The 14,543-nt window shown below is 46.9% G+C and overlaps 1 long non-coding RNA gene across 1 annotated transcript; it reads left to right on the top strand.

Moving 5' to 3' along the window:
• Positions 1-7,857: 7,857 nt before the first annotated feature.
• LOC147364351 (uncharacterized) lies at positions 7,858-9,287 on the top strand. Its single transcript, XR_015134395.1, has 2 exons — positions 7,858-7,974; positions 8,750-9,287. It is a non-coding gene; the product is annotated as an uncharacterized LOC147364351 (long non-coding RNA).
• Positions 9,288-14,543: the final 5,256 nt, after the last annotated feature.

Consider the following 14,543-nt stretch of genomic DNA (forward strand, 5'->3'; position numbering starts at 1 on the left):
CCAGCTTGTATTCCTTAAATGTAGAAACAGACAAGGAACTTTGCAGCACTGCTCTTCAGATCCTGAGAATTCTGTGTGACTTACTTTGCAAGGTGAAGAATCACCTTCCCAATGTGCCCCGCCTGAACCCTTTTGCACATTTGGAGGCAGCCACTGCAGGCTCCTTTGTTACTAGGCAACCAGGAGGTGCCTACTTAAAGGTCCTCATGGGAGACCTTAAATCGTGTACAGACTAGCCCAGGAGAGTTTGGGCAGTACACCTGTCTTACCCCACAGGATTAGCATGCCCTTCTAGGCTCAAAGTTCACTAATGATTATTAGACAATTGGTTTAGTTTCAGTCTTTATGAGCAGGAAACTTTCCCTCCTCAAAGCCAATTAAGGGTCTTTGTACCTTTCTGTCTGAGTGATAGCTCCAACCTTGTCTGTTTTAATTATGGGATTTTCCTGGGTAAGATTGGGGTCTAAATCACACCATGCCATTTGTGACTTTGAGGTTACTGGTCACGAATGAAGATACAATAGCTGGGACATGATTTGGGCTACAGTCCTACCCCTCAGATCAGCTAGGGTTGGCAGGTGAGTTTGAAGAGGTTCTGGTTTTCTTGTGACCAGGGAAGGCTGTAACCAGTGCCTGGAGTTCCTCAAATTGATTTGGGTAATAAATTCTGCTTGTAGTACATGACTGCTGCCCCCATTTGTGGCCCTGTTTGGGGAGAAGTTGACTTTGGTTACCTGTTCCACGAAAGGAAGTATCTGGGGTTTTTGAAAGTAACTCATTTTCTGCATCAAGTACAATTTTCATTGACTGTTGAAAACTTAATGATCTCTAATCCTCACAGCAAGCCAAATATAATTATTTTACAACTAAGGAAATAGAGAATCAAGTAATTTGCTTGAGATCTCACACTACTTTTCGTTTCTCGTGTTATCTTTGGAGTTATCTTGCGTTTACACATAGCACAGGCACGCACTCAGGAGCCACACCACTTCCTTCCCCAAGTCCTGTTTAGGTAGGGCCCAACTTGCTGGCTCCCTTCTCTTAAAACTCTTTCCAGCTCAGTGATGCCCAGCGTTCTTGAACGTGGGCTGAGAAAGACTCTTCCCTTTCTAGATGGAAGTCTTCCAATAGAAATACCCCTAAAGGAGGTGGCCTCACTATGTTAAATTCACAAGTAGCCACTCTTCCTCTGACTGTGATTTGGCGGAGAGAGGAAGCCACTGAACCTGAAAAGGACTTAGGAGTTGCAGTGGGGACTCCTGGAAAGGCAGGAACACCAAGGACAAAAAACATGGCTCAGTTCACAATGGTGATGGGGCTAGATCTTCTGTGTTAAGGCCTTAGAGCCGCTACTCCCTGGTCTGTTAAATGGGCTTCCTGATACCTCCATGCAGGCAGTTTCAAGGAGTGAATGGGCTGACTGAAAACAGTTCAGGAAACACTTTCCATTTCCAAATCCTCCCAGAGCTTTACCTACTGTGATGTTTCACAGCTTCCCTAGCAGGGGCAGAGAGCCTGGTTGGTGGGAGAGGAAGTGGTATGGGATGAGGGGCCAGCAAGTCCTCCAGGTGGCAGAGGACCCATGTCAGTGAACTGAGCTGGTGCTGGGGCCCCTTCTTCTCTGCATCCTTATTAAGATGTTCCCTCCACTGTTTGGAAGGGGTTGCAGGAAGCCCAGAAATTCATTTCTCCTGCCACTTTCCCTAGATATTCAATAAATATTGATTCAGTGAATCAGTTCCGGAAACAAGAATAGGAATTCCCCACGAGCTCCCCAAACTTGGGTGGCCTTGCCGGACTCTGTGTGCTCTGTCACTGATGTGTGGCACCGGGTAATACTGAGGACCCCACCCAGCCGGCACTCCCAACTTGGGTGGAGACCTGAGAAGAAGGACCCTGCCAGCAGGTTAAAGGGTACAAGGGGGAGGCTGCCCCCTGGACCTCAAAGGAGATGGGGACACAGCTCCAACCACTTCCTCTTGCTGTCCACATTTGGCTACGGTGGATGCTGTCATAAGTCACTTCTGGATCTCCCGTCCCTGGGTGTCAGGCCATCCCAGTCACTTCTGTGTAGCACAGTCCTGCCTCTTCCTTCCTGGTTCCTATCTTGCTCCCATTGGGAGAGCAAAGGAGTCTCATGGGAACTCGGTTGGACCAGAGGTTAAGAGTTGGGGGGAGAGACAGAATTTACTGGATATTTGCCTTTCCCCAGAACTGTCCTCTGTACATGATATCAGTCTGGGCTTGGAGTACAGAAGCCAATATACAAGACCCACATGCCTGGGTAGCAGGCAGGTCTCCAACTTCACTGTCACATCCACACACCGAGGTCACTGAGGTCCTTGAGGGCTCAGGGAGGGCAGCAGTGAGGTGGCCTGGCTGGGAACTCATCACCCGAGGGGAGCATCTGTCAGGCAGCAGCAGAGGTTCTCCGGTGCAGCCGCTGCCATCCTGAAGCACCACAGCTGCACTCCCACGGCCTCCCTGTCTCCCTCCTGACTGTCCTCTCTGCTTAGAGCCTCTCTGAGTCAGACCCTGAATTCCTTCCTTGGGTACCTAGAAGTGGTAACAGGATTCATGTAAGATGTTTCTGCCAAAAGATCTTTCAGTGGATCTTATCATCAGCAGGAGCTTCTTGAAGGTGATGTGTTGGAGAGAAGCCTCTGTCCTCTAGGGTCTTGCAACCATCAGGCCTACAAGAGGCAGCTTGTTGTGAAGGATTTGGTGCAGGAGTCCTGGGTTGTATCTAATCCCAGGCCTGCAACTAACTCACTGTGTGACTTCCCAAGTCACTTTCCCAATTCAGGTATTGGTTTCCTCCATTGTTCATGGAAGGGTTGCGCTGGTCTCTTTTGAGTGCTGATATTTAACAAGGTTCCCATCATCCAGAGGCCCTGTGGAGTAAGGACCCCTTTAGGGGTGTCCCTTAGGCTCTAGATGTGAGTGCTCTTCTTGGGTTTCAGTTCCAGTCTTGTCTGTATGTTAATGGGTGGCTGGAGGGAGGAGAAAGGAGCTGTCTGTAGGAACACCCAGGTTCTTGGCATCACCTTATTCTACTCCTTAGCCTCAGGCTCTCAGGTGTGATCCTGAGGTGGAGGTTGCAGGCCCAGAGCTGGGCCTGGGGAGGTGTGGCCCCATCGTTGACTTCCCTGTGTGTGGGCAGAGGCACAGCCTGGCTGTGGTTCTCCATGTAGGATCTCCAGGAGGGGGAGCCTGATGTGGGACTTGGTTCCCTTGCTTAATGGGGACAGCCTCAGCAATTGTAGTTATCCTCCCATTGTGGGTCATCCGCTGGGGGATGTGTGACTTGACTATCCTGCCCCTCCTAATTGTCTTGTTGTGAGTCCTTTATTCCTATTTTGGCTGTGCTGGGTCTTCATTGCTGGCCTGTGGACCTTCTTCAGTTGTGGTGCAAGGACTTCTCGTTACAGGGTGCAGGCTTCTCTAGTTGATGATTGAGAGCTCTAGGGTACCTGGGCTTTCCAGCTGTGGTGCACAGGCCTAGCTGCCCTGTGGCACATGGAATCTTAGTTCCCTGACGATGGACCAAACCTATGTCCCTTGAATTGGAAGGCAGACCCCCAACCACTGGACCACCAGGGAAGTCCTGTGATTCCTTCTTTACATCTTTAGTTGTAGATCTTTTCTGCTAGTTTTCAGGTCTTTCTCATTAATAATTTGCTCTGTAAATAGTTGTAATTTTGGTGTGCCTGTGGGAGAAAGTGAGCTCAGGGTCTTCCTACTCCACCATCTTGGCCACTCCCTTAACTGTGTCATACATCATCATTCTACATCACCATATCCCATCATATGGATGTACCATTATTTATAAAGCAAATCACAGTGGTTTGGATATTTGGATACTCTGCAGGGTTTCGAGCTTATGATAAAGTTTCAATGACTATCCTAGTACATACATTTTCATGCTTCTAACTTACTCTTTCCTGAAGTTGTATTTTAGAATGACAATAGCTGGGTTGAAGAGTTTACACCTTTTAAAGGTGTCTTGGTTAGAAAAGAAAACAGAATATTGAGACCACCTAAGAAAATCTGAGTTTGGGTGTGCCTGAGTCCACGTACAGTGTTGGAGGACTCTGCAGAGTAGGAGAGCTTTCAAAGATGGTGTCATACAGCCACTGGTGCTCTGGCTTCAGGCCAACCCTGGGAAAGCTGGAGACTTGGGCCTCCACCATCTGTAACCTGAACAGGACACCATTTCTTCAGGCCTTCATCTTCGTATTAGTAAACTCAGTATCCCTTGTAGCAGGATGTGAGAACAAACAGCCCCTGTAAAGGGCTGGCGTAGGATTCATGGGGAGCTGTGACTGGATCACTGTGGAGCAGGGGACCCTCCCTGTAAATAAGCTTATACTAGAAGGCTCTAGACAGAGGATGAGATGGCTGGATGGCATCACTGACTCGATGGACGAGAGTCTCAGTGAACTCCGGGAGTTGGTGATGGACAGGGAGATCTGGCGTGCTGCGATTCATGGGGTCGCAAAGAGTCAGACACAACTGAGCGACTGATCTGTATCTGTAGAAGGCTATCTCCGCTCCACCAAACTTCAATGCCAGGGCACTCTGAGAGATATTCACTTCAGTAAGTCACTTGGAGGAAGTGAGGATGGTGTGTATAGAATGTTCCTTTTGGGCCCTGACTTCTCTTATATATGCAAATCAACGTGGTATAGAAAGAATTCAAATAGTTAATAAGATGCAAATCTTGGATTCTCAGACCTTGCAGACTGACAGTTTGTAGTACTCTTTTGGAATTTCTGAGCAAGTGATTAAAATACAATTGTCACATTGCTTTTTTAAGCACATATGTATTTAACGCTGTGCTTATATATGTAGCTTAACAATGTAGATTTTCAAGTTTGCTTGCATATTTGTGTCATGTGTTTTCAGAAACACTAAAGTGAGTCATTTCCCTTGTCACCCTCTAAATGGGATGAGATAGGACTGCCAGCATTTATAATCTCAAGGATTGATGATTCTAAGGAACTTCTGGAAAAACTGCTAAGTAAGCAGAAGAGAGGAAAACATATGAGTTTAGAGGGAGTGAATGAGGAAAAAGCTCAGAGGAAATGGAGCCAGTAATCTAGGGTAAGGTGAAGAAAGTGACTCAGCTGTGACCTTTGGAAACTGGGGCTGCTTGTTCTGGGGAACAACAGCTGGGCTTACAACACATCACAGGGGCAGATAGGCTCTAGCCAGAGCTCCCCTGGGCACCCCAGACTTGGCTTCCCCTGGTGAAAAGTATAGTGAAAGTATTAGTGGCTCAGTTGTGTCTGACATTGCAACACCATGTACTGTAGCCTGCCAGGCTCCTCTGTTCATGGGGATTCTCCAGGCAAGAATACTGGGGTGGGTTGCCATACCCTCCCCCAGGGGATCTTCCTGACCCAGGGATCGAACCCAGGTCTCCTACATTGTAGACAGATTCTTTACTATCTGAGCCACCTACCACATACAAAATTCCCACATCTTGCTGCACACCCAACAAAACTAGAACTTGGCTGGTCCCTAAAGCCATACTGCCTCTTCCAGAACAGGGTTCCAAAGGGAGTGAATCTTCCAGGGGAAAGACAGATATTGCTGGGGTTGGCTGAGGAAAAGTTTTCTGTCATTCAATATGCATCTTGTCATTGGCCCAACTACCAGAGAAGCTCTCCTGCATTTGGAAGCGGTGATAAAGGAAGAGGCCAGTGGGGTGTTTGGATGTCTTGGGCTCCCCATAGAAAGAAAGAGGTAGGTAGTTACATGTTAGGCTACTACATTTTCTTATGACCTTGAGCAACTCAAATTCTAAAAACCTCGGGTTCCTTATTCTTTAAGTAGGAAAGATAACACCTACCTCAGGGTGGTCACAGGGGCAGAATGAATGGCTCCATGACTGTGGCCCTGCCCCTTCCTCACCAAATCTCTTGTCTTCAGCTGGTAAATGGGCAGGGTGGATGATCCCCAAGGCTTTTCCAGCTCTGTGCCTCAAGTTTGCAAAAGTGCTTCAAAGAAGTTCCCAGAGTGACAGGAAAGGCTCAGCCTGCCCATGACCCAGTGTCCTCTGCTTTTCCATAAACCTGTCAGGGCTAGGAGGAGGAGATGGCACCTAGACGTGGAGGCCAAGCAGGACAAGTAGGAACCAGGTAACTGCATTCAGTAGCTCCCTTTTATCTGCCTGCCCTGCTCTGCCCCTGTGAACACCCAGGGGAACCCTGCACCCAGGAGCCCTAAGTAAGTGATTGGTCCCTACTGGCTAGGGTCTCCCTAAGGCCATGGCTATGCCTCTTACCCACATTATGGAGGTACCCCTCAATGGCTGGTGCAGTGCCTGGTGCTCACAGAGGGAGCTCTGGGAGTGTCTGTAGCCTGATAAGTAGCCTAATCTCACTCTGAGCTCTGAGCCATTGCTTCTCAGCAGTCGGCCTGAACTGATCCCAGAGCAGCTATATGTTCTCAGCATGTTTCACTGGGTAGCAGAGAAAGGACCTGGGGGTATGTCCAGAGCAAGAGGAGGGCTCACCTGCTTTTAAAGCCCCCTGCCCTGGAGACCCATCAGAGACAGCCTGGGGTCCAAATGAGATGGGGCAGCTGAGTAGGATCTCATTGAAGAACAAGGAGTGAGACCAGCTGCCCCTTTCAGACCTCTTTGGTTTTAAGGGGGCCTGTGGGGACCCTGTGGTATGATAAGAACAACTCTGGGCCACAGGCAGAATCCTGGGTTCTGGATCCAGCCCCCCCCCCCCTAAGTTTAGGAGATCCATTTAGTTTATTTGTGTGTTCCTAGGCATCTGTCATCGGAGAAGGCAATGGCACCCCACTCCAGTACTCTTGCCTGGCAAATCCCATGGACAGAGGAGCCTGGTAGGCTGCAGTCCATGTGGTCGCTGGGAGTCGGACACAACTGAGCAACTTCACTTTCACTTTCATGCATTGGAGAAGGAAATGGCAACCCACTTCAGTATTCTTGCCTGGAGGATCCCAGGGACGGGGGAGCCTGGTGGGCTGCCGTCTATGGGGTCGCACAGAGTCGGACACGACTGAAGTGACTTAGCAGCAGCAGCAGGCATCTGTCATAGGGGCAGTAAAACCTCTCAGTAGTGTCATCTATGCAGTAGGGTACTAAGCTGCTGTGGAAAAGAATGAGGGGATAGGTATAACAGCCAACCTCTTGAATGTTTACTATGGGCCAGACTCTTTTTAATTAATTAATTTATTTATTTTTGGCTATGCTGGGTCTTCATTGCTGCTAGTGGACTTTCTCTAGTTGCGGTGAGCGGGCCCTACTCTTCATTGTGGTGCACAGGCTTCTCAATATGGTGGCTTCTCTTATCGCAGAGCATGCGCTCTACGATGCACAGGCTTCAGTAGTTGTGGTGTAGGGGCTTAGTTGCTCCACGGCATGTTGAATCTTTCCAGACCAGAGATCGAACCTGTGTCACCTGCATTGGCAGGCAGATTCCTTATCCACTGCGCCACCAGGGAAGTCCTGGGCCAGACTCTTTTCTGAGAATGCTAGGTATCTTAACTCATTTCAACCTCACAACAACCCTATGGGATTAGTATTCCTTCCATTATAAACCTGAGAAAACTGAGTTACAGAGATTAAATAACTGCCTCAGATCCTCCCCGACCCCATACATACATATGTTTGACTGTGTGTGGGGGAAATTGTTTAGAAGGATAGAAACCAAACTGTTAATGGTAGTTCACCCCAGAGGAGAGGATTTGAGGGAGGTTTCATGGTGTCTGAGGGGAGGGGAACAGAAGGACTTTCATCATTTTTTTATCTCTATTAGTTAAAAAAGTTTGACCAGTATCATTTTAAAAAGTGAATAAGGATGTCACAATTCACTGTAGCTTTCAGAGTCAAATGAAGAAGTGCATGAGCCGTATCATGAACTCCCAAAACAGAGGACACACTCCATTCCCAGAAATCCTTCAGCTGCAGCCAGTTCCAAGGAGCATGGAGAGGTAGGGAGCCACCCAATCTTGATTACAACCCCACCCCTGACCCCTAGAAGACCCTTGGCAAGCTGGGCAAGTTGATCTGTTATATCATGGGCCCAGGAGTCACTTGAGAAACCTCAGGACCATAGGGTGGAACCACGGGTCTGAGAAGTGAACTGTTTGTCTCCTTGTGTTATCTCTTGGTCTTCTTAAGTAAATCATGTCCTTTATCTGATGACTAAGGGAGTAACCATTCTTATGAGGGCAGTAATTGGCAAGTCTTCCCTCTAGTTCTGGATGCCTGCATCTTTTGGACTTAGCAATGTTTTGTGGACTCCCTGACACTGAGTTCTGTTTGTTGGTTTATTTTTCTTTTTAATTTACTTATTTTTTAACTGAAGCATAATTGCTTTACAGAATTTTGTTGGGTTTTGCCATACATCAGCATGTTTGTGTCTTTTTTAATATAGTTTAAAATTTTTTTTGGCTTTGCTGGGTCTTCATTGGTGTGCAATCTTTCTCTAGCTACAGAGAATGAGGGCTACTCTTTAATGCAGCACTCAGGCTTCTCATTGCAGTGGCTTCTCTTGTTGCAGAGCACAGGCCCTAGACACTGTGGCTTTAGCAGTGGGACGCATGGGCTTAGTTGCTCCCCAGCACCTGAACCCAGGCCAGGTGAGGCCTGTTTCTTATAAAGTGATCCTTCGTTGGGGTCACTAGCACTGATGAGGTAACCGTGTCACACTGATGTCAACAGATCCAAAGGTAAAAGGAATTCACAGATGTTCTTTCCTTCTAGAGATGCCATCTTTAGGGAGGTCTGGTTGTGGAAGGGGAACACAGCTCAAGTCTGGACCAGTAGAATGTGGACTCCAGCCCAGAGATGAGTTTGTACAATTGACCCTTATCCTTCAAGGATGGTTCCCTCCTCCAGAGACTTTTCCTAAACTCTCTCACAGCTCTACCACTTATTTTGGTGTTTAATCAGTTATTTATTGTGTGATGTAATCTATGTACCATAAAGCCCGAGAGAATCTGCTCTGTGCCCAGCACTTTGCTAGGCAGTGGAAAAACGACAGTGAACAGCAGGGGCCCAGGCCCTCCCTTCTAGGAGTTCACAGCATAACAGGAAAGACGGACCTTGAACAAGCACTGTGCTTGCAAGTGTAATGAGTTACTGCACTTTCTCCCCAAAGCTGGACTGATTTTTCACTCCCAGAGGGCTGGGATGTGTCTTGCAGTCCTTTTGAGCCCTGTGGGATCTAACATGACCTGTCACAGCAATTGGTCAATAAATGCCATTTGAATAATTAACAATGAGAAACAGATTATGAAAATGTTTAACTGTTTCTTTTCTTAAATTAGGTATATATGCTCAGTCGTGTCCTACTCTTTTTGACCCCATGGACTGTAGCCCACCAGGCTCGTCTGTCCATGGAATTTTCCAGGCAAGAATACTGGAGTGGGTTGCCATTTTCAACTCCAGGGGATCTTGCTAACCATGGAATTGAACCTGCGTCTCTTGAGTCTCCTGCATTGGCAGGCAGATTCTTTACCACTAGTGCCACCTGAAAAATAATATTTATATTAATTTCAAGTATACAACATAATGATCCATATTGTGAGACGATGACCACAGTAAATCTAATTAACATCTGTCACTGTATATAATTACAATTTTTTTTCTTGTAATGAGAACTTTAAAAATCCACTGTCTTAAAACACCTTTCAAATATGCAATACAGTATCATTAACAATAGTCACCATGCTGTAGTTTGGGGTTTTTTTTTTAATAATTTTATATATTTTTGGCTGTGCTGGGTCTTCACTGCTGCACAGGCTTCTCTCTAGACGCAGCGAGTGGGGGCTACTGTCTCTGGTTGTGGTGTGCAGGTTTCTCATTGCAGTAGCTTTTCTTGTTGCATAGTGCAGGCTCTAGGGTGTGTGGGCTTCAGCAGTTGCAGCGAGTGGGCTCAGTAGTTGTGGCATCCAAGCTCTAGAGCACAGGCTCAATAGTTGTGATGCATGGGCTTAGTTGCTTTGAGGCATGTGGGATCTTCCTGGACCAGGGATCAGATCTGTGTCTCCTGCACTGACAGGCTGATTCTTTACCACTGAGCTACCAGGGAAGCCCCTGATTGTTTCTTGATCGCCTTCTCTTTCTATACCATTAGACGTACCAAGATGGAAAAGAGCAGAAATTCTGAGATTTCATGGGACCTGGGTTCAAATCCTGATTTTGCTTGTTCCTTCTTGGATGTTTGTGGGCCATTACTCTCTGAGCCTCAGGTGCCTTCTCTGTAAAATGAGAGCAACAATACCTTCTCCAAAGAGTTAATGTGAAGATTAAATGAGGCAATTTGTATAAATGTGGTATAGGGCCTAGAACACACACCTTTAAATGTTTGTTTCCTTCTCCTGGCCAATTGAACCTTGGATGGAAGGTCAAAGAAGGGCTTCTATTTCCTAATACAGGGCTTCTGTTCAGTTAGGATAATGAGCACAGAGGAAAATGGTAAACTTTTAGGTCTGGAAGTGGTCTTAGCCTACTCCCTTCGTTTTCTGGGTGAGGAAATTGAAGCCCAGAGGACTCTGGTGATTTCCCTAAGGTCAGACAATGATTTTAGTAGTAGGGCTAGAAACAGAACCCAGGTACCGACCCAGCATCCAAGCACTCGGGGCAACTTCTCCTACAACTTTTTATTGCCAGCCTCTCACTCTCAGAAAAGGGAGTGTCTTCATATTACAGTTTATCTGAAGTCTCTGCAGGGAGGAAAATAATTCCTGAGAAGGTGATTGGAGAGATTTCCAGTCCTTTACAACTTCCTGGAGACTGGGCAGGGAGGTTAACTCTCCTTGTCACATTCCAGGAAATACCAGGAAGGAGTGACTTCCACATGATCTGCGGGCCTGATGTCCCTAGAGGGTAGGGCAGGCCTCCCCTCCCCCTTCCTAGAGAGATGGGAAGGGGAGAGAGCAGTCAGCACAGGACAGACCTGGACTCAGAACAAGTCACTTGGACTTCCCTGGCTGCCTAATGGTTAGGAGTCTGCACAGGTTTGGTCTTGATCCCTGGTCCAGGAAGATCCCACATGCCACAGGGCAACTAAGCCTGTGGGCCGTAACTACTGAACCCGAGCTCTAGAGCCCGTGCTCTGCAAGAGAAGCCAGCATAACGAGAAGCCCCTGTGCTGCAACTAGAGAGTAACCCCGGCTTGAGGCAATTAGAGAAAGCCCACATGGAGCAAGGAAGACCCACAGCCAAAATTAAATAAGTAAACAAAAATTTTTTTTTTAAAAGGACAAGTCACTTAGCATCACTCAAGCCCCAAATACTCCAAACTCCTCAGAATATGGAGCTGTGACTCCTAGAGCTTCAACCTCTCTTAATAATAACTGATAACAATAATAATATTGCTATGTCCCAGACACAGTTCAGGGCTATCATACATTATCTTTGCCTGAACGCTTACATGCTTTTGAGAGGCAAAATAAAGTGGTAGTTAAGGGCCTGGTCTCTGGTTAAAACTTCCTGGGCTCAAATCCAGATCTCTCACTCACATATAGGGCAATACAGCAAAAATCAAGTGAATTAGTATGTATAAAGCATTCACCATAGCACTGGGCACACAGCAAGCTCTGTGTGCTTTAATTGTTAAAATCTTATAGTCACCTCAGGAGCCTTTTCTTAATCATCTTATCTAAAGGGGCTCCCTTTAATGATTCACTTTCAGATTATTGTTTTATTATTTTTGAATCTCTTTATCATGATCTGGAATCAAAATTGCCGGGAGAAATATCAATAACCTCAGATATGCAGATGACACCACCCTTATGGCAGAAAGTGAAGAGGAACTCAAAAGCCTCTTGATGAAAGTGAAAGTGGAGAGTGAAAAAGTTGGCTTAAAGCTCAACATTGAAAACGAAGATCATGGCATCCGGTCCCACCATTTCATGGGAAATAGATGGTAAAACAGTGGAAACAGTGTCAGACTTTATTTTTCTGGGCTCCAAAATCACTGCAGATGGTGACTGCAGCCATGAAATTGAAAGACGCTTACTCCTTGGAAGGAAAGTTATGACCAACCTAGACAGCATATTCAAAGCAGAGACATTACTTTGCCAACAAAGGTCCATCTAGTCAAGGCTATGGTTTTTCCTGTGGTCATGTATGGATGTGAGAGTTGGACTGTGAAGAAGGCTGAGCGCCGAAGAATTGACACTTTTGAACTGTGGTGTTGGAGAAGACTCTTGAGAGTCCCTTGGACTGCAAGGAGATCCAACCAGTCCATTCTGAAGGAGATCAGCCCTGGGATTTCTTTAGAAGGAATGATGCTAAAGCTGAAACTCCAGTACTTTGGCCACCTCATGCGAAGAGTTGACTTATTGGAAAAGACTCTGATGCTGGGAGGGATTGGGGACAGGAGGAGAAGGGGATGACAGAGGATGAGATGGCTGGATGGCATCACTGACTCGATGGACGTGGGTCTGGGTGAACTCCAGGAGTTGGTGATGGACAGGGAGGCCTGGCGTGCTGCGATTCATGGGGTCGCAAAGAGTCGGACACGACTGAGCGACTGATCTGATCTGATCTGATCATGATCTAGGATTATCTTCCTTTTCTTTCTTTCCTTGTTTCTTGTCCATTTGCTCCCATTAACAGAGAAGTTCCATGGGAGCTGAATCTTGCCTGGGACCTAATAAAAGCTCAGCATATATTTGTTGAATTGAATTGAATTTTATCATTGGATTTTCCCCCTTTTATGAAGAGGCAAAATGCACTGAGTTCCTTTGTTTGCTCAAGGTCACCCAGCTGGTGACCCAGTTTGACTCAAATCCCTCACTCTTAACGACTATGCTAAATTGGCTCCTCTTATTCAAAAACTCTTGGGGCTTCCCAGGTGGTGCTAGTGGTAAAGAACCTGCCTACTGATGCAGGAGACATAAGAGACATGGGTTCAATCCCTAGGTTGGGAAGATCCCCTGGAGGAGGGCATGACAACCCACTCCAGTATTCTTGCCTAAAGAATCCCATGGACAGAGGAGCCTGACAGGTTACAGCCCATACAGTCGCAGAGAGTCGGACACGACTGAAGCGGTTTAGCATGTACTCAGGCACTCAAAAATGCTTGTGAGTAAGTGGATGGGAAGTGGATGGGAAGGTTGCCACATCTTATCAACTTTCTCCCCTCTCAAATGGTGCTGGGTCTGGAAATATGGGGGGAAAGGCAAAGAGCTAGCCTTCATGTGTTTCTCCTAGAGCTCAGCCTCAGCACCTCCCCACATCTTCATGTACTCCGTTCCCACCTAACCCTGAAGCCCTTTCACCAAATCTCGTCCTCATCCTCTCCATCTCCAGCCCCACTTCCCTCCAATCCCACCCTATTCCTTCTCTACCCCTGTTCCATTCTCCACCCCATTCCCATGCCCAAGGCAGGGCTTGGGCTGGGCTCTGTCCTAGGACCTGAGACCTATATCTGTGACCTGAAGTAGAAAAGATTTGCTTTCTTTCTCAGAGTTGATATAAGATATAAACATGTCTGTTACATTTTGTGAGTCATCCTTCCCTAGTCCTCTTTCTCTGGAAGTTTTGGTGGCCTCCTATGTTTACATATTCTCCAGTGTCTAACCTCTCCCCTACACTCATGATCTCATTTTGCAGTCCGTGATCTCATTATCTCAATCCAAAGGCACATTGCCTGCTTGTTACCTGATCCTGCCTTTCAATTCATTTCCCAAGACTTGGCCTCAAGGTTCCAGGAAGGGTAGGGCCAGTTGAAGTTCTGGAGAATAACCACGCTGAACTTCTATCCTCTCTGCGCGTCCTTGACTTCTATCATGCAACATGTGGCTTTCTGGAGACTGGTCAAGGTTAGACAGTAGCCGGATCATATGAATACATGCTTCAGTCTGACGTCTGGAACTTGGCTAGGGTGTGGTATCAGGACTAATGCCAGACAGGCTGGGTGTCACCTGAGGCTACCTAAGATCTTTGTGGCATAGATGTCCCCCTGTCCAGCTGGACAGGCAGTTGCCATTGCCTGGATCCTGGGCAAGAGTGATCACGGAGTCTTCAGCAGACCTTCAGTCAGGCCCAAGCATTAGGGAGGATAAGGCTGAGTAGAGACTATGGACAATCATAACAGCCATGTCAACAACATGTGCTAGTCTCACAAGGATAGGTGAGTTAGGATGAGACAGATAGATATTTTGAATGGTCTTTAGAAAGGAATAAGGAAGGCACTGATGGGCCACATTTGGGAATACAGCTAAGGCTGAGACTTAAGGGGCTGGAGTTTGGAATCAATGACTGGTTGTCTACCTGGCGAGGGGCAGGAGGGCTGGAGGCCTATAGGTCTGATGCTGTTAGGAGATAGGTAGCTTAATAATCATCATCCACTGCAATTGTACAATATATTCTCATACATTTCCTCATCTGTGTAATTTTCTGGGCCAGTATCACTATCTGTCTTCCTAGTATCTACACAGACATTTTAATACATGAGTAAACAGGCTCAGAGAAGTTACAGGATTTTCTTCTGTAGCTACTTATAAAGGCAGAGTTAGCAGTAGTGTCCAGGTCTCTTGGCCCC

Source organism: Bos grunniens, chromosome 10 (assembly GCF_055505025.1).
Source record: "Bos grunniens cultivar Pamir isolate PY7600 chromosome 10, Bosgru_T2T1.0, whole genome shotgun sequence".
Lineage (NCBI taxonomy): Eukaryota > Metazoa > Chordata > Mammalia > Artiodactyla > Bovidae > Bos > Bos grunniens.